The 18,994-nt window shown below is 40.2% G+C and overlaps 1 protein-coding gene across 4 annotated transcripts in view; it reads left to right on the top strand.

Moving 5' to 3' along the window:
* Positions 1 to 327: 327 nt before the first annotated feature.
* LOC122809897 (inositol 1,4,5-trisphosphate receptor-interacting protein-like) overlaps positions 328 to 18,994 on the top strand; it is a 146,525-nt gene continuing 127,858 nt past the window's right edge. Inside the window, exons 1-2 of one of the 4 annotated variants that reach the window (XM_044081545.1) lie at positions 329 to 431; positions 1,130 to 1,162. The gene's annotated coding sequence lies outside the window, so the exon portion shown is untranslated. Of the gene's footprint in view, positions 432 to 1,129; positions 1,163 to 18,994 lie in introns of all 4 variants that reach the window. The other 3 variants (XM_044081547.1, XM_044081546.1, XM_044081548.1) reach the window with 3 other exon arrangements.

The raw sequence follows: 18,994 nt of genomic DNA, 5'->3' as shown, positions 1-18,994 counted from the left end.
ATTTAACATGGATATCAGTTGAAAAAGTCTTAACAATGAATGTCTGACAGACCCTTTCAATCTGGAACTGTGAGAAATAAGGAGCTTTTAAGAAACAAAGAGAGGAACATTCCTTGTAATGAGATACACTTGGGAGAATGAACTGAGAGCTAGCTAGTTAGCCCAGTCAGGCAGCTGTCTAGTCACAAGGCCATCAGGAGAAAGAGCTGTTTTTTTTTTTTTTTTTTTTTGTTGTTGTTGTTTTTGTTTCACTTGTCAGCCAGGTAGTGTAGGAAGGGAAGGTAGGAGGAGTCAACTAGGTAGTCAAGGGAGTAAAGACATCAGGAAGCCAGTGATTCAGCCAGCCTTCAGTCAAGTAAACACGCACTGGTCTTTTTTTGCACAGCAGTGGTAAAGTACAACTAGTATTCCAGTGCAGAAATTTTTAAAAGGTGAATTTTTTATGCTGTGATAAGAAGTAAATACATTTTACATTGACTGTGAATAATTTAAAGCTGAAAATGTGTGTGTGGGTTTGCATTTTTGTATTTATTTATTTTAATGCTATATTCAGTGGTTAAATATACTGCTTTGGGTAAACTGGTAATAGATTGTATAATGACTGCGCTGTTGTTGGAATGTTTATTTTTTATTAGTTGTGGAATCCAATGTGCATGATTAAATTAGTAGCTATGGTAATGTTAATGCTTTGTAATGGCTAAAATATGTTTTTTGGGGAGGTAACTGTGAAATATTAAATATGGAGACTGAAAGGCCAAATGGTTGGGCTTACATATATTAAGTGAGATGCCATTTCCTTTTCTCCAAGGTTTGGTGATCTCAGAGTTGGTATATATATAAGTTGGGGGGGGGGGGGGGTTGTGTGCCTGTAAAAAGAAGTTTAAAGGAGAAGAGTGATTTTTGAAATGTGCTCTTCTGCTGTGTTGTTCGGCTTTTTTTGGCTTGTCAGCCCTCTGGATTTCAAATGTCGACATTCTTCTTCCTTGTCCTTAGATATGGAGTGCACTATGGACATAAAGCTAAATTGATAGCTGTTGTATACTAAGAGTGAAAAGCTGTGTCTGTTAATGGTGTTATTTATTTATTCAGTTTAATTTAATTAGGTAATGTATTTATTTTCTTTGTTTAGACATCGGCTGTACTGTAGATTCCAGTGCTGCAGGTACATAAAACAGTTGTCAGTGATTGTAAAGTTAATTATTTTAAATGACTGAAATATATTTCCCTGTGTTTAGCTGTGCTACTGCATCCTTATATTATTAATCATTTTACTTTTTAAATGTTTTTTAATGATTGATTTTTTTTTCTTTGTTTAGATTTGAGCAGTGCTTCAGACTGGATATATATTGATTTGGGAATTGTAGTAACTGTAGGTTTGAAGTTAATTAAGTCATGCTGTATACGTACTGATGTTATCACATACAAATTGAATTACAAGGCACATAACACTATTTCATATTGATTATGTTACCTGCCTTAATACTTGCAGAAAAATGCTTGTATTTGCTGCATTTTCTGCTGTACCTGTAAGTAAAATGTGCAGTGTTGTACCATTAGCAACTTAAATATGTATAAGTGCACATGTCCAGCTGGACTCCCTGCAATAAAATGTATGTATGTATGTATGTACGTACGTACGTATGTATGTATGTATGTTCTGCAGCCAGTGACCTAGATATAGGTCTTTAACACTACAGCATACATTGCAACTGTTCCTGTTTTTCCGGAATTTCCCAACTGCTCATCACTACTGTCATAAAATAAGGTGTGTGCATTTGTTTGAGGAGTTCCACAGTTTAAATAAGTGTTAAGTTAGTATTTTTAACCCTATAGAGAGGGACCAAGCATGTGCATTTGGTGATTACTTGAGTTAGAGTTGGTGGTATTGTCTAGGGTGTCTAGGGCGTAAAGTTTTCAAGATGTGAAAGGTATTACATAACTGCTAAAACCTCCTTTAAATGATATTACAGGAGACTCTTGGCTAGGTGGAAACCATTTCTCTGTCTGCCTTTTTATCAGCATTGCTATGAAAAGTGTGGCAATGCAATTTAAGAAATAAGTAACTTTAGTAAAAGTTACAGTAAAAATAATCAGTGGTATAGCCAGGATGGGGTGAAGGGGGCAATTATGCTGGGTGCAAAGTATTGGGGGATGATCAGCCTATCCTGACTGCTCTTTAATGCATACCAGATATTAAAAGCTGGTATTGTATTTGCAATCAAACCTGAACACTGTATTGATGATCCGTGTTGTCTAAACTGTAGCAACTGTTGTTTTTGATAGTTAAAACCTGAGCGCTATATCATATAAACTGTAGCTACTGCTTACTACATTTGTAGCACAGTTTGCTACATTTTAAAACACAAAAAGATTATTTTTTTTTAATTTGTGTTGATTAATTTGATTTGGTTTATTTTACAATAAGATTATCAGGCCAAGGCACAGAAATGGGACCTGAATTGGCTCCTGCATTTCAGGAACCCCAGATACCTGATTGTTGACTTTAAATTTTGCTCTTCACCTGATGGGCTTAGGGTGTAGGCACTAGTTGAACCAGCTATGCTTCTATTACTAATTACATAGCATTGTAAATGTATGTGTGCTGTGTTGTGAAAATGGATGTGTTCTGAATAGGAAATGTGTTTTTAGAATATTTTTAATTTAATACAGTGTGCAATATATGTAGAGTTTTCGTGTTTGGGTTCAGAATATTTCCTTACAGTTACTGTGCAATGAATAGTTCCTTTTGGCTAATGTAGAATATGTAGAATTTTTCATTTCTTGCTTTTTCTTTGACTTGATGATAAAGCTACTTGTATAATTGAATGCGTACTGCATTTTTCCAGTAGAGTTTACTTTTTGTTGTTACATCTGTATATCACGTGTTTTTTGGGCTTTTTACTGTTATAGCTGCATAACTGAAATGGTTTGAGAGGGATTTTAGAAGATGTTACTGTATAACTGTACACGTTCATACCCGTAACTGCATCAACACCTTCACAACTCCCTAGGTGATGTCACATGCTTAGCCACACCCATAGTGATGCTGTATATTGGCAACACCTCCATGTCCCACTTTGGACCACTGAGAAGGAGACTGCCCTATTGCTATGTCAAAGTCAGTGAAACAAAATGCTGTAATTCAGCAGTAATGCAACAATATTGAATAAAACATAAACTTTTAAAGAACTTTAAACAAAATGCTCTGTAAGGAGAGAGAGAGAACTCTCAGCATCACTACAGATGCAGTAACACAAAATTCAGTGCTGTGTGACTAAAAGTCGTCCTAAGGAATTATTATTCTCTGTTTAGGAATCTTGGATGCTTGACAACTGAACATTATACAGCTGGTATCAGCTGGTTTACCATTAAAGAGTGCTTTGTATAGAGTGAAGCTAAAGAAAGAATTTTGTGTATTGGTCATGTTCTGAAACAAGTATAAATAGCAAAACAGTGAAATTGGATATGACTTCCTTACAATTTACAATATTAATTTATGCAGTTTTTATGCAAAAAAAAAAGGGTGTCCGTTTTGTATATTATTTTGTAGAGAAGGGCAACCCTGAAATTATTCTTGGAACTTAAAATCCATACTGTGACATCACGGAAGACTGTACCCACAATGCCTCACTACTTCCATGATAAATGCTTCAGCAAGAGTTTCTTACTTTCTTGAAAAAAAAATTCAACTAGCTCTTGCAGGTAGAACACCGCACACGATCATGTAGTAGCATAAGAGGCTGCTCTTCTAAAAAGGTATTACCCATGGTGCTTTGTGGTTGCATGTAAATTACACCCAGTACCTACAATAACATATTTTTGTGAATGTAGAAACCACTCACAACTTTAAGCTGATGAGTATGATAGGAAATTGTTTTACATTTAATTTAATTTAAAGGTGCATCCAAAAGTGGCCAATATGCTTTAAATACATGGAACTGCTGCAAATGATAACATTTTGTAGGCTTAGTGTGTTTAATTAACAGTAATTCTGACCAGATTTGCATAGACCCCCAAGACCTTAATAAATTAATTCTGAGAGCGAGAACTCTACATTCTGCAGGCAAAATATGTAGTTATTATTATGCTTAATATAATTTTTTTCTCCGTGATTGATGCTGTTTAGGGATTTGAGTGAATCTAAGCAGATGAATCAAGCTTGAATATGCTTATCTTCAGCACACTCTTAGGTAGATAATAAATTTCTGAGACTATCATTTGTCATTTCATCAGCTCAAAAAGTATTTCACTGCGAATTGTTGATATGGTTGAAGGCCTAGAAGGCATTGTAATAATTAATGTTGACAATATTCTGATATGAAGGAATATGAGACAACAGCATAGGGTCAGATTGGTATATCATTTTAAAACACATGGATCATCTTCTGACTACTAATGGGTTACAGTCAGATGCTGATAAGGTGTATGTGATTATAAATATTCAAAATCCAACAGAGAAGCTCTTATTACAGTGATTCTTGAGTATGGCACAGCATACCTCCAAGATTGTGCCTTACTTGTCAGGTATAAGGAAGATACTTGAGCAAGATTCATAAACTGAGAAGCCCTTATTACATTGATTTCTGAGAATTGTACAGCACATCTCCAAGGTTGTTCCTTACTTGTCAATATAAATATCTCTTAAAGGAGATACTTGGGCAATATTCATAGGTTCTTAGTTGTATACTAAACTAACAAAACACTAGGGCCTTTATAAGCCTAGCCATGCAACCCAAATGTGAACCCCAAGTTATATATTTCAGACATTTATATAGGGGTGATTGTTGGTTATGACATAATTTATTGGCTGCTTCTGTCTGTCAGAGTCATGGGTGCGAGACCAGGAGTGAATTTTTGACCTCCCATCCAGTGGTCCATGTTATGCTTAAATAGGGTTAGGGAGAGACTTTGTTTCACATGGATGGGGAGCCTGTTCTAGAGAAAGGGAATTCTCTGAAATACATATCTGTCACTCCAACATGTCCTGTTTATGTTGCAAGCAAAATTTAGATCTTTAAGTCTAGTAGTTCTGATGCTGTTTGTTTGTTTTGCAGATATGCAAAAGATTTGTCATAGCAAGGTCCAGGAATGCCTTGTATGCCAGGCACAGATCATCTCTCAGTAGTGTGTAGGAGATCGAATATAGAGCTAGGGCTGTGAGGTGATCTGCATAGCATTTATTCCTTGTATTTTTTTCATAAGGAACCTTTGCAGATGTTCTAGTTATTACTTGTGTTTGGTCAGATACATACCGAAGAGGGCATTATACTCAATGATGGGTCTGAAGAGGACCAAGTATAGTGGCACAGTGACTTTCGTGGACCTAGATGCCATGCACTTACCTTTAAGTTAAACAACATAGAAGGATTTCCTTGCTATCTTGGATACATGTTGGTAGAAGGCCAGCTTACTGTCTACATGTGTTCCCGATCACTGACTAGTAGGTCAACTCTTAGAGATGTTTCATTGATGATGTAATTTCCTGGGGTGGCTGACTTCCCAAAAGGTAGAATAATGCATTTCATTTCATTGAGTTTTAAGGCATGGCATTGGAACCAGTCATTTGTCTGTGTTAGACCCTCTTGTAAGATGATAATGTCATGGGGGAATTATGTGACTGCTCCCAATTTACAATCGTCTGCAGATTTGGTTAGCCAGAGGCCTTTGACATTAGTCTTGCCTCTGAGATATAGATGCCAAAGAGAAGCAGGCCCTGCACAGAACTTTGAGGGATTCGACTGATGATTGGCCTCTTTGTGGAGGTGGTCTCACCAATTCTGACTTCCTGGACCCTACCTGGGAACCAGTTGTCTATCCAGCATGTTATATAGAGGTTTATGCCTAATTCCATAAGTTAATTAACAATGCCAGAGTGGGGTATTGTATCAAATGCCTTATGCGGGTCAATGTAGGCAGTTTGCACTGTTTTACCCTCATCCATTACCTTGGTGACCTTCTCAAAGAAGTCCACCAGGTTCAGTAGGCATGACCTTCTTTTGACAAAGCCAGCCTGGGATGGATGCAGTGTCTGAGGGTCTTCTGTGCCTTTGCTGATCATTTCCATGATGATTCTTTCCACTGCTTTACATATAAGAATAGTCAGACTAATGAGTCTTCAGTTTCTGCAATCTGTTGATAGTCCACCCTTATGAAGAGGGATGACTGTTGTAGCTCTCCATTCTCATGGGATAAAGCCTGTTTTAAGACTGTAATTAAATAGTAACTCCAATGGTTCTGAAAGGTTATGCTCTAGTCTAGTCAGGAGGCATCCTGGGATATTATTGGGATCCACTTGAGGCTCTGTTCATGGCCTTAGCAAGCGCAACCAGAACATGCTCTCTATAGTTGAAGCGGTTATGTCTGAGGTTATTTCTTGGGAGGTGGCTGAGGGTGAGTTGAGGGTAAAGCAGGAACTGAATTTATCAGTCATCACCTGGCCCAGTAAAGTGGCACCATTAACTGCCAGTTAGCAGACTGCTGTGTGTTGCCTTTGAGGTTTCTAATATAGCTGAAGAAAGCCTTATGGTTGTATTTTGCCTGGGAGGTTATCTTGACCTAAAAATTGGATTTATTGGGCTTAATATTAACCCTCTTAGCTGCCAGTTTATTTTATAAGTTCTTATCTTTATGGGAATTATGCTTCCTAATTTTAGCCACGATTTTTGTTTTTTATTGTATATGGCCAACAAATTCAGCTCAGGTTTCACCTCCCCATTACCCCCAGTTATACCCCCAAGAAATACCCACAACTCTACCTCAAGTTCTCACCAAAGAACAGACGGCCACAGTGTTCTCTAAAGCTAAAAATACAGCTTTAACGGGGTGTGACAGTATGCCAGGTTACCTCTTAAATAGCTTAAATCAGGATTTATCAGGCCCAGTAGAATCTCTGTTTAAACACATCCTCCAGACTGGCTTTGTCCTGATACAGTGGCGGACATCAACAGTCTTCCCTCTGCATAAAGGGGGACCATCTACTGACCCAGATGGAAACAATAATCAGTGACCCAATGATACAGGAGGTGTCATTCAAAGGGGATCCAGTATCCATCTGCCTGGGATGACATGATCGACAGACCACGATGCTTTGCCAGAGATGGTCTGCACCTGTAGCCCCTGGGATTCAGGCTACTGGCTAAAGCTTTTGCCACCCCTATAGTGCCGTTTTTAGGCAAGGCTCAAAGGACAAAACCACCACCGTAAAAGATACAAGTATGCAAAATCTGAAGGTAATGCTACTCAATGCTAGAAGTCTCAACCTCAAAATGCAGTCTCTCGAGGTACTCCTAAAAATGGAGAACATCGATATCTGTGCAGTAACTGAGACCTGGTTCAAGGCTCCAGAGAGCAGCCCTGCAATACCAGGCTACAACTCTTACCACACTTTTCAGCCACCAAACCAAGACCGAAACACTAAAGGTGGAGGAGTGTCCATATTCACCAAGGATATGCACACCTCCAGGCTACTTGCCCAACACAGTGCATCTGAAATTCTCCAGGTGCAACTAACACTAGGTAAGACTGCAATCCAAATTGTAGCTTGCAACAGATCCCCCACCATGCCCCAAGATTCTCACTACACCTTTTTAAACATACTGGAAAATATTAAGATACAACCAAACACCCTAATACTGGGTGATTTCAACTACCCTGCCATTAACTGGAAAAACTACTCGGGTACCAATACCTTTTCCCAACGGTTCTTGGAATTCATAAATTCCAATGTCCTGGATCAACTAATCCATTGTCCCACCAGGGGCTCCAATATCCTAGACTTGGTCATTACCAACATCTGAGATAATGTTCCACACCAGTGGTCACCCCCTCATTGGTCAGATCTGACCATAAGCTAATCACCCTTGACAGCCACATCCCACCCCCACTCCCACCCCCAGTAAGGAAACCTCCATAAAAACGTATCCAAAGCCAACTTCATGCTACTCAATTCAGAAGTGACAAACTTCATGACACCCACCCAGATGGGAGCTGAAAGTTCGACTGCTGAATCCTACACTAAGGTACAGTACGAGCACATCCACTCATGCATGAAGTGAGCCATCCCAAATAGAACCAAGACGCTCTCCTCCAAAAAAACTATACAACAGAAGGAAGAAACAGTTGCAGAAAAGAGGAAAACCCCAGGATGCAAAAAACTCCCTTACCAGCCTTGGTAAGAAGCTGAGATCTCTCATAAAATCCTCCAAAGCTAGTTACGAAAATAAAATTGCCAAAGATTCCAAAAACAACCACAAGGCATTCTAAAGTTATGTCAAGAATCTAAATGGCAATGCTCAGATCTGCTCTGAGCTACAACAGAATGGCATTAAATATACTGATTCCAAGGATATTGCCAATATCCTGGCAGATTAATTTAGTGCCAACTTCACCCCCCTCTCACCCCCTAAAGGGCCCATCTCAATACCAAAATATTGCCAAATTCCAGTAATCATGGGCACACAGAAACCACACTCTCCAAAGCTAAGACTACATCATCCATGAGACCAGATGACATCCTGGGCTGTGTACTACATGAACTACAAAATGAACTGGCACCTCACCTAAGTGTCATGTATAATCATAGCCTCACCTCAGGCTTCGTGCCCACTGAGTGGCACACAACTACAGTTATCCCACTCCAGAAGGGGGGATCCACCTTGGATCCCGAGAACTACCATACCATCCGTTTGACAAGCCTGATCTGCAAGGGCATGGAACTTATAAACAAAGACATTGGCAACCTTAAAACACTGTACCCCTCCCAGTTTGGGTTCATGAAGGTCCGATCTTGTCTCCTGAACCTGATTGACTTCTTTGAATCGGTCTCCAGAGCTGTGGATGAGGTTAAGGTGGTCCACACTGCCTATCTGAACCTTGCCAAGGCCTTCGACACCATCCCCTATTCTGAAATCGTCGATAAACTTACTAAGCTGGACATAAATCCCTACTTCACTCGATGGGTTACCAACTGGCTTACTGACAGAACCCAGACTGTAAAAGTAGCCGACTCCAAATCCAGCTCTTGACAAGTGACAAGTGGAGTACCTCAGGGTTCAGTTCTGGGGCCGCTCTTGTTTGGCATCTACATCTCTGAAGTACAGGCCAACACTAAGGGACTCTGGCTAACAAAGTTTGCAGATGACTGCCAACTGGGAGCCATTACAGAATCCCCCAATGATGTGGATATTCTACAAAAGGGCCTTACATAAACAGATGTTTGTTGCCAGAGCCATGCTCTCAAGCTTAATGCCAAGAAATGTATAGTTGTCCTCTTTGGGAAAAACCATGTACCCATGAATTACCACATTGGTGGCAGTACATTAAACACCGAAAATGTGATGGGAGACTTGGGGACACAGGTGGACAGTGGTCTCACCTTCGATAACCACATTGCCACAACAGTCAGGAAATCCTTCTATGTGGCACACCTTATCACCTAAGGGCTTTTCATCCAGAAAAAAGGAGGTCATTGTCCCACTGTACTGAACCCTCATTAGACCCATTATAGAGTACAACACCCCATTTGGTATGTACCTCACAAGACATCTGCAACAGCTGGAAACGCCACAGAAATACCTCACTAAAATAATCACAGGCCTAAAGCAGATGCCCTATGCTGACTGTCTAAAAAAAACTCCAGCTATGCACTGTAGCATATTGCCTACTCAGAGGCAATCTCTGCTTAACGTGCAAGGCCATGTCAAACATTGAGCTGTCGGACATGCTCCACTTAAAGAAATCCCAATCCCTCAGAGCCACATGCACCAGGGATCTAAACCTTGTCATCACAATGAACAAAACATGCTAGAGTGATAGGTTCCTGACCCAGAGACTCCCCATACTCTGGAATATACTGCCCATACATGTCAAGCAGAGCACCTTCTTAGCTCTCTTCAAAAGGAACCTTAACTATTGGATAGGAGATAGGAAATTCACCCCGGGGATCACATCAGGCGGCCTGCTAGACAGGGGTCCAGGGAAGTATATTGTAAGAAAAAAATATCCAGGGAAATCTTATGACTCGGCTTGTATAGGCCCTAGGGCTGACAGCTTAGTACCAACCTATGAACTTGCAAACAGTGGAACTGACTCAATTCAGCTTTGTCAAGGGCAGGTCATGCCTACTAAATCTGGTGGATTTCTTTGAGAAAGTCACTAAGGCTGTTGATGATGGTAAAATAGTACATACCACCTACCTCAACTTGGTCAAAGCATTTGACACGATTCCATACTCGAGTATTATAAATAAACTCACAAAAATGGGCATAAATCTTTGTCACAAGATGGATAACCAATTGGTTCATGGACAGGACACACGTGGTTAAAGTGGGTGAATCCAGATGCAGCAAGAGACCAGTTACTAGTGGGACCACTTACTAGTGGTGTGCCACAGGGCTAAGTGCTGGAACCATTCCTGTTCGGAATATAATTCTCTGAAGTCAAGGCTAATGTGGAAGGCCAGTGGATGACAAAGTTTGCCAATTACTGTAGGGTGGGGGCAATCAATGAATCCTATCCCCCAGTGATTTAGATATCCTGAAGGAGGGTCTAGATCAGACAAATGATTGGAGCCAGAACCATAGCCTAAAACTAAATGTGAAAAAATGCATAATCATTTCCTTTAGGAAGTCAAATACTGCTGCAAATTACATCATCAATAGCACAACCCTAAGAGTAGATTCAGAAGTGAGAGATCTAGGTATGCAGATAAATGGTAGCCTGAACTTTGACAGTCATGTATCCACAGTGGTGAGGAAGTCTTTCTATGTCACAGCTTATAAGTAAAGGTATGGTATCCATATCCAAAAAAATTATAGTCCCAGTGTACTCAGTCCTTATTAGACCAATAGTCAAGTAAATGCTCAGTTTGGCATGTACTTAACTAGAAACCTACAGCAGCTGGAGTGACCTCAGAGGTGCCTCACAAAGAAAATACAGGATGTAAATAACATGTCCTATGTGGCTAGAATAAACGCTATATCCAATATCTCCTATGGATTATTAAGGGGTGACCTATGCCTGATCTACAAGCCACTCACAAATCTAGCCCTGGTTGAGCTGCTACATATCAGCAAGTCAAACAGCACATAGGCCACCCAATCTAGGGATCTAAATTTGGTCAGTGACTCAAAACATGCCAGAGAAACAGATATGTATCTCAGAGATTGCCTCTTTATTGAAACAGGCCTTATTCTCGTTAAGCAGAGCCCTTCCCTGGCCCTCTTCAAACTAAGTTTGGATCAATGGATGGAGAATCAGAAATTCAAACCTGGGGTAGTGCCAGTGGCGGCTGGTGACTTCAAATCAAAGAGATAGCTGAATGGGTGGGGCCAATGGCAAGGGGTGTGGCCAACTAGAAAGTGTGTGTGCTATGCTCAAAACCACAAAAACTGAAACTTTAATTAAATATGCTGCCCTGGGTGCCAAACCGTCATTATGAGAGTCCAATCAAGACAAAATGAAGTGTAGAAGAAAAAAAAATATTTTAATGCATTTGCTGCTTGACAGCTTACTTAATATCTAGATGGAAACAAAAAGGTTGTGAGGCATGAAAAAATAAATTACTTTTTAAATACATTACTGGAATGCCAGTCAAAATCAAGTATAAGAAAAACAAGCAGCACTCAACTCAAACCACGTCTCCTTGCACTGCAGTTCTAATTATAATTTATATTCAGCTGTATTAAAGTACCAAGTAACATGCTGAAAGTAGCAATCTGTGATACCCCCACTTGTAAAAATGTTTCTTATCCAAAAAAGACCTGCTGCCTGACAACAACTATCTACTTGTTTCATGGGGAAAACATGATCAAAGTAAAAAATGAAACACAAACAAGAAACAAGCTCAAGATACATTGCTTTAAGGATTATTGTACAGGTAATGGACCACACATGATAGATTGTCATTCTGTTTGGTTTACAGGTAAAGCCTGCAAAGATGACTGCAAGTCTCCAACAAATGTAATGAGCTTCTTAAAATAATGTAATCCTGTTCTTTATTACAAATACTGTCATATGCATTTCAATACCCAAGGCTTATACATTATCTAGTTATGTAAGTATTCTCTGCATGGCAACAACAGAAAGGCTTTCAATGTTGGCAATTCTTTAACAGTATGCTTATTAAAGCTTACTTGCATCTTAGTCTCAGACAAGCCTGCCTGATGGTCATTAAAACATTGCTACTTAAACACAGAGCAACAGGCACTTTCTGAGTAATAAGCATAAATCAACAGTATAAAAATATGACAGAAACCAGAACATTCTGCAAAATCAAGGACAGAATAAAAGAGTACTTGTATCTACCTTGGATGGGGGATAATCTGCACATTTACACTGCATAACTGCTCCTTGCCTTGCTTGGACACATACAGAATCACTACATGGGGGAGTGGGGTGCAACAATTATGTCACAATTTGAAACGTCTCTGGCTGACTGTGATGGCCCTGACACATTTGTCATACCTCTCAACCTCAGAGCAAGAAATCTGGACAAAGCCATACATAAAAGTGGGACAAAGGCCCAAAAATAAGGACACTTTTTAAATATTGCTCTTATAAACTTGGAAAGATAATAGAATAGTAGGTCTTGCATTAGTATGAATTTTTCTGTAGGGTATGGAAACTGAAACTCAAGTGTCTGTCATTATTTTCTAACTTCTAACTAGGTGGCAATCCACTAAGCACAGAAGAGGTTATCAGGGACCTGGGGACCCAGGTTGACAGTGGCCTTTCTTTTGAAACTCACATTGCTAAAGTGGTTAGAAAAACCTTCTACATTGCCCACCTGATCATGAAGGGATTCACATCCAGATCAAGTGAGGTCATTGTTCCCCTGTACTCTTCACTTATCAGACCAATGATCGAGTACAATGCCCCATTCGGGATGTATCTCACCCGACACCTGCAGTAATTGGAGAGACCCCAAAAGTTCCTCACCAAAAGGATAAAGGGACTCCAAAATCTGTCATATGCTGCCAGACTGAAGAAACTCCAGCTCTATTCAGTCGCATACCGTCTGCTCAGAGGTGACCTGTGCCTGACATACAAGGCCATGTCCAACCCGGAATTAATGGACATGCTCCACCTCAAAAAATCCAAATCTACCAGATCCACTAGAGCAAGTGACTTAAACCTTAGCACGGATATAAATAGGACATGCTGGAGGGATAGATTTGTCACCCAGAGACTCCCTGTGTTGTGGAATAAAATCCCGGTCCATGTGAGGCAGAGCACCTCCCTGGCTCTGTTCAAGAGAAATCTTGACCGGTAGATGGGAGATCGTAGGTTTACCCCGGGAATCATCTCTGTGTCACTGCTGGACAGAGGCACAACAAACTAATGGGCACAGTATTTTTTAACATAAGGGGTGGCGTAAGCCACAAACTCTGGGCTAGGCTTATAAATGCCTTAGGGCAGATAGCCTAGTATAAACCTATGAACCTATTCAGTCTTTAATGATTTGCCACTAATTTGCCAAAAAACACAATTTTATGAAAAATGGACCAAAAATGTGATGCAAAAATATAAAATAGCCACACAATACAGCTGGGAACCTGTCAAAGAAGGGACACTTTTTTAATACTAATTAATAGTACTGCTAACTTGAGCAGCTGACAAAATAAAAGAATCTACATGCATTTCTGAAATAAAAGTAATCTATAACTCTGATTATTACAGTTATTTCTTAATTGTAAACCCTCTACATTTTCTTCCAAAATTGCCATTTTGTGGCAGGATTATTAGGGAAAGAGCAACATTTTGAGCCAAAATTGGGGACAGTTGAGAGGTTTGGATATGCATAATTCTATAAAGCAATTTATTTGCATGTACCTAATGCAGGAAATCTGGACAAGGCCAAATATCCTGGGGTAACATATAAACAGTACTAACAATTGTTGTATAAACTGAGACAGTTGATAGAATAACAGGTCTTGCTTTAGCATACATTTTTCTGAAGGTTATGAAGTTTGAAACTCAGTGTCTGTCAATATTTAGTGACTTAATTTCTAAATTATTTGCCAGAAAACCACACATTTTATGAGGAACAAACCAAAAATAAGAAGCAAAAATCTATTCATTCTGTGAAAATCTGGAGAGTTGAGAGGTATAGTTCAGCCGAGGCTGTCTGAGTTTGCCGCCCTTCTCCCTCACAAAATCATGGTTGAATGGAGCCTCCCCCCTGCAGCCATTCCAATGAACCATTACTTAACTATTTCACCCCATTTACTGTAAACATTAATGTGCATACTGCTTTACTTCTACGATGATTTGGACTTCATTTGAAAGTTTTATTTTGCATTTTACAGCACAAACACTAAAACATCTGCTAAACAAAGCAATGCAATCTCACAATGAAAACAGACTTATTGGCATTAAAACTTCTCTGCCCTTGAAACTCACATTCATTGAAACAGCATTGAAATCCACATTCAAAGAAAATACATTTTGCAAGTGGCAGATAAAGATTAACTTTGGGCTGTTATTAAATCATAGGCCCCTTGCACACGAAACATACACGTGCTCTTTGATACACCTTCCTGATTGTATTAAATTATATTCCTTGTACAATATAGTACAGTTGTTAGAGCGCGTTTTAAATTTGTTGTTTTGAACATTTTTCCAGTAAACAATGAAACAAAATGCATGCACCAATAATGACAAAACTGCCCAGTTCAGAACACTTCTATCATAAAAGTCTACTCAAACTTCTACAGTCCACCAGTATCAGTAAATATGCACGATCTCTGAAGAAGTAAAAGTCATCTAAATAGTTCCACATTAAATAAATCTGTAACTAATGAAGAGGTTGCTGCTAGCAAACAACTTTATATTTCATTGTTTCATCTACAAATAAAGTGCCTGTTGCCCTTGAGGTATAAATTGCCTATGTTGCATTAAAAAAAGATAAGCTAGTAATATTGCAACAGGGAATGGATGGCAAACTGATAACAGGTTCATATAGTTACTAGGTATCTTCACCAAAAAATAACTGCAGCATCCACCCCCTTTACAATACAATATCAGCAATGCATCTACCTACTGTGGGAGTAGAACCCACAGCCTTCTACATCAAAAGCAAGTGCACTACCTGTTATGCTATTAGCAATGCAGATTAACTCAGCATAAGCAGCACTAAACATTTGTTCCCCTGCAGCTCTCAGTTTCTTGTAAAATCTACTTGACACAGCTGTATCTCTGAACTTTGCAGCACATGAAATCTGGAAAAAGCCAAAATTGGGGGGGGGGGGGCAAAAGACCAAAAAAACAAGGACACATTTTAACCATTGATTATATAATGTTGGAAAGTTGCTAGCATAAAATGCTGTGTTACCACCATACATTTCACTGCCAAGTATTGAACCCAGGCCCCTGTGCAAAATAGTCAGAGCAACATACCACGATGTCATATCATCTGTTTTATGAAAGAGAGGAAGACTGAAACTTAAATGGCTATCATTTAGCGAATTCAGTTCTGACCATAGCTGTCAACATCATAGCACAAAACACATGAACAAAGCCAATAATGGGGGAATACAGCCCCCAAACATATTCAGTGAATTCAGTTCTCACCATAGCTCTCAGCCTTGGCACAAAAAAACTGGATGAACCCAATAATGTGGGAATACAGTCCCAAAAATAGGGACAAATTTCAAATATCCATCTTATAAACTTAGAAAATTGCTATAATAATAGGTTTTGCATTACCATGTACTTTCTGAAGAATATGAAGTCTGAAATTCAAATGCTTGTCATTTTTATTTAACATTTGTTAACCAGGAAAGTCTGACTTGGAACAAAAGCTAATTTTCAGCAGAAACACTCCAGACACATTTCTTTGTAAAATGGGAGGACACCAGAGCAAACCCACACAAACACAGGGAGGACATGCAGACTCCACACAGAAGGCACCCCAGTCAAGAATCAAACCAGACAACCTGCAGCTGTCAGGCATCAATGCTACCACTGCACTACTGATTGTGTTAAGAAACAAAATTACAGAAACCACAGATTTTATGAGGAACAGAACAAATATGAGGCAAAAATCTGCAATTTTTTATAAATGGCGGTGGGTAGGAAATTCAGACTCTTGCCACTTGGCCCCAATGTACAGGGTTCAAGCCTTATTCTCTACCCAACACCATGTAGCAACTGGGGCATTACACACACACTACCTGAGCCAAAGCTTCTTTCCATGCCATGAGCCAAAAGCTGCTGTAACAAAGTCCTTTCCATGCAGAGTAAAGCCCTTTCCATGCAGAGTAAAGCCTGTGCTAAATCCGCCAATTATCCTTCCTTCCCACAAGAGCACCTAGTCCTTCCTGCCTGCGGACGTTGCAGTCTGATCCCCTTCCAGTCTATGCAGTTGTAACTGCATAGACTGCTGGAAAAAAGTTGAATGTTGTATTCATACTCTGGACTGCTGGTGGAGACAGTCTGGATTCTGTGTGCATGCACCAGACTGGTTCACCAGCAGTCTGAATCGCCCATGTGCGATGTTCTGGAACTCGCATTTTTTATTTCCTTTTCTTTTTTGTTTTACAGTTTTACAGCTGGGGTCTGCACAGCTGGGAGGGCTGCAGTCTTGAATTCCAATAGCACGAGCCTCCCCTGGGTAGTGCTTCTGTCCCTTATGGGCATGGGCCATCGGTAAGATACTCAAGAGATGGGCACAATCCCATGCCATCCTCTTGCCCGTAGGGTCCATGTATTGGGTAAAATTGGGTATACTGACTAGACTTGTAAGGGCTATTAAACCATTAGCCTAGTAATCTCCCATGAACCTGTGTAATCTGGGATGCCACTGGGGTGGTTCATTTTTAGAGTTAGTGTTTGTCCTACTTCTGGTATGTACAGCTGCATCTATGCAGCCATTGACATGGTTGTACAGAGTTTCTGTGACAATTCTGCATAGGCTGTCATCATAATCATCTTCATCACAATCAACACTCGTTTTCCTATTTCCTACATAGGATCAGGGTATCATGTTAACTGTCGCCATCTCTCTCCATTCAATACCACATTTCTGCCTTCTTCAACATTTATGTCTGATGGTTGCAGATCTTTTCTGAATCAATCCATCCACTTCTTTGCTGGATGCCCTCATTTCCTCTTACCTTCTTCCTGTCTGTACCAAATCTTATTCGCTAGATTGTCTTCTGCTTTTCTGCACATGTCCGAGCCACTGTAATCTATTCTCTTTGATCTTTTCTGCAATGGGAGCTACTTTGGCTTCTGCTCTTATTGCCTCATGTCTTTGTCTGTCCCACAGTGAGCATCCTACCACTCATCTCAGGCACTTCATTTCCATCACCTCCATCTCCCTCATTTGCTGTGCCTTTATTTCCCAGATTTCTGAACCACACAGTGTGGTACTAGTCACACCACTGTTTTGTACACCTTACTTTTCAGCTTCTTTGGCATTCTTCTGTCATACACTACACCTAATACTCTATGCCAGTTGGCTGTAGTCTCCCTAATTCTAGCTTTGACCTCTTCATTCAGACTTCCCTCCTCCTCAACCACTCCTCCCAGATATTTGAAACTGTTAATCTGTTCCACTGTCTTCCATTCTATCTTGAGTTCTCAGCATCTTCTGATTTCCCCAGTTTGCTGCTGTTTTATCTCTACTTAGTTTCATCCTATGTGCCTTCAGTTTTACATTCCATTCTCCTATCCTTCGCTAATATGTTTTTGCTTAGAATCTGCTTGTAATGCTGGATCTTCTGCATACAGCAACTTTGTTGACTCTCCCCTCCAACCTCTTTGCTAATGTAATCCATCACCAGTATGAACAGCAATGGACTCTGAGCTGAACCGTGATGAATACCCACTTCCACTGTAAACTCCTCTGTGAGACTGAACACTGTTAGGTGTCAAGCTGCTGTGTTTTCTGGATTTGGAGGGGTATTAAATTTTGACAAACTGTTTCTTAATAAAAGGTAATTTAGCTTGGAATATTTAACTGTTACTGGGTTTAATGGGGTTACTGAGTTGATTTTGAAGGAGACAGCTTTATGGACAGACCTCACCAGGGAGTACATGACATCGGGGGTGGTGCAGCATTCTTCCATATGAGGTCCAGTATTTTCGAACCTGTAGTAGGAGTACGCACTCAACTGGTTAAGGGTGTTTGTATTTATGAAGTCCAGGAATCTCTGTGCCTGCAGATTTGGAGCTGTGTAGGATTCCTAGTCTATAGAAGGATAAAGCCCCCCATAATAAGGTGTTGGACAGCACAGTGGTGTAGTGGGTAGTGTTGTCACCTCACAGCAAGAGCTTCTCCAGTTCAATTCTCAGCTGTGGTGCCTTTTGCGTGGAGTCTGCATGTCCTCCTTGCATTCGTATGGGTTTCCTCCAGGTGCGGCAGTTTTCTCCCACATTCTAAAGACACACAGTCGGTGGACTGGACACTCTAAATTGGCCATAGGTGTGAGTGTGTGGTGCACCCTCTCTTAGAAGAGTTGGGCATCCAGCTAGCAACCCAATCCCTTAAAACCTGTGCCAGCTGTGGAAACGAGTGCTGAAGGGTGTTTGTTGCCCGATGTGCTGAATGCATGGGACCGAATCCAGGAAACAGGATCCAAGATAAGTAAAGTGTTAGGTTGGATAGTGAGTGCCTATAATAGGTTTAAGTAAGTGCTATGAGTTTCTTGGGACATAGATGGTGACCTATACCATACTAGGATATGGAATAGGGTTTAATCTGTGGTGGTCTGCACATGGAGAAACTCCAACTCATCATCCCGTTTAACCAGTCTAGAGGTATGCTTGTTATTGATGTGTATTGTGACAATTCCAGCTTTAGTTCCTGTCTGTGCAGCTACTAGTCTAAAAGTGAGATACTCTGAAACCTTGCACTGCTGTGGTACTCTCTGCTGCTTTAAACCATGTCTCAGTAATTGCACAGATGTCTATATTCACATAGGTGAGGAGGGCTTGAAGGGAGATTAGCTCTTTGTTTATGCTGCTGGCATCAAGCAGTAACACCTTGAGG

This window comes from Protopterus annectens, chromosome 1.part1 (assembly GCF_019279795.1).
Source record: "Protopterus annectens isolate FY-2018-M chromosome 1.part1, PAN1.0, whole genome shotgun sequence".
NCBI lineage: Eukaryota > Metazoa > Chordata > Ceratodontiformes > Protopteridae > Protopterus > Protopterus annectens.
This window is presented reverse-complemented; position numbering and strand designations above follow the sequence as displayed.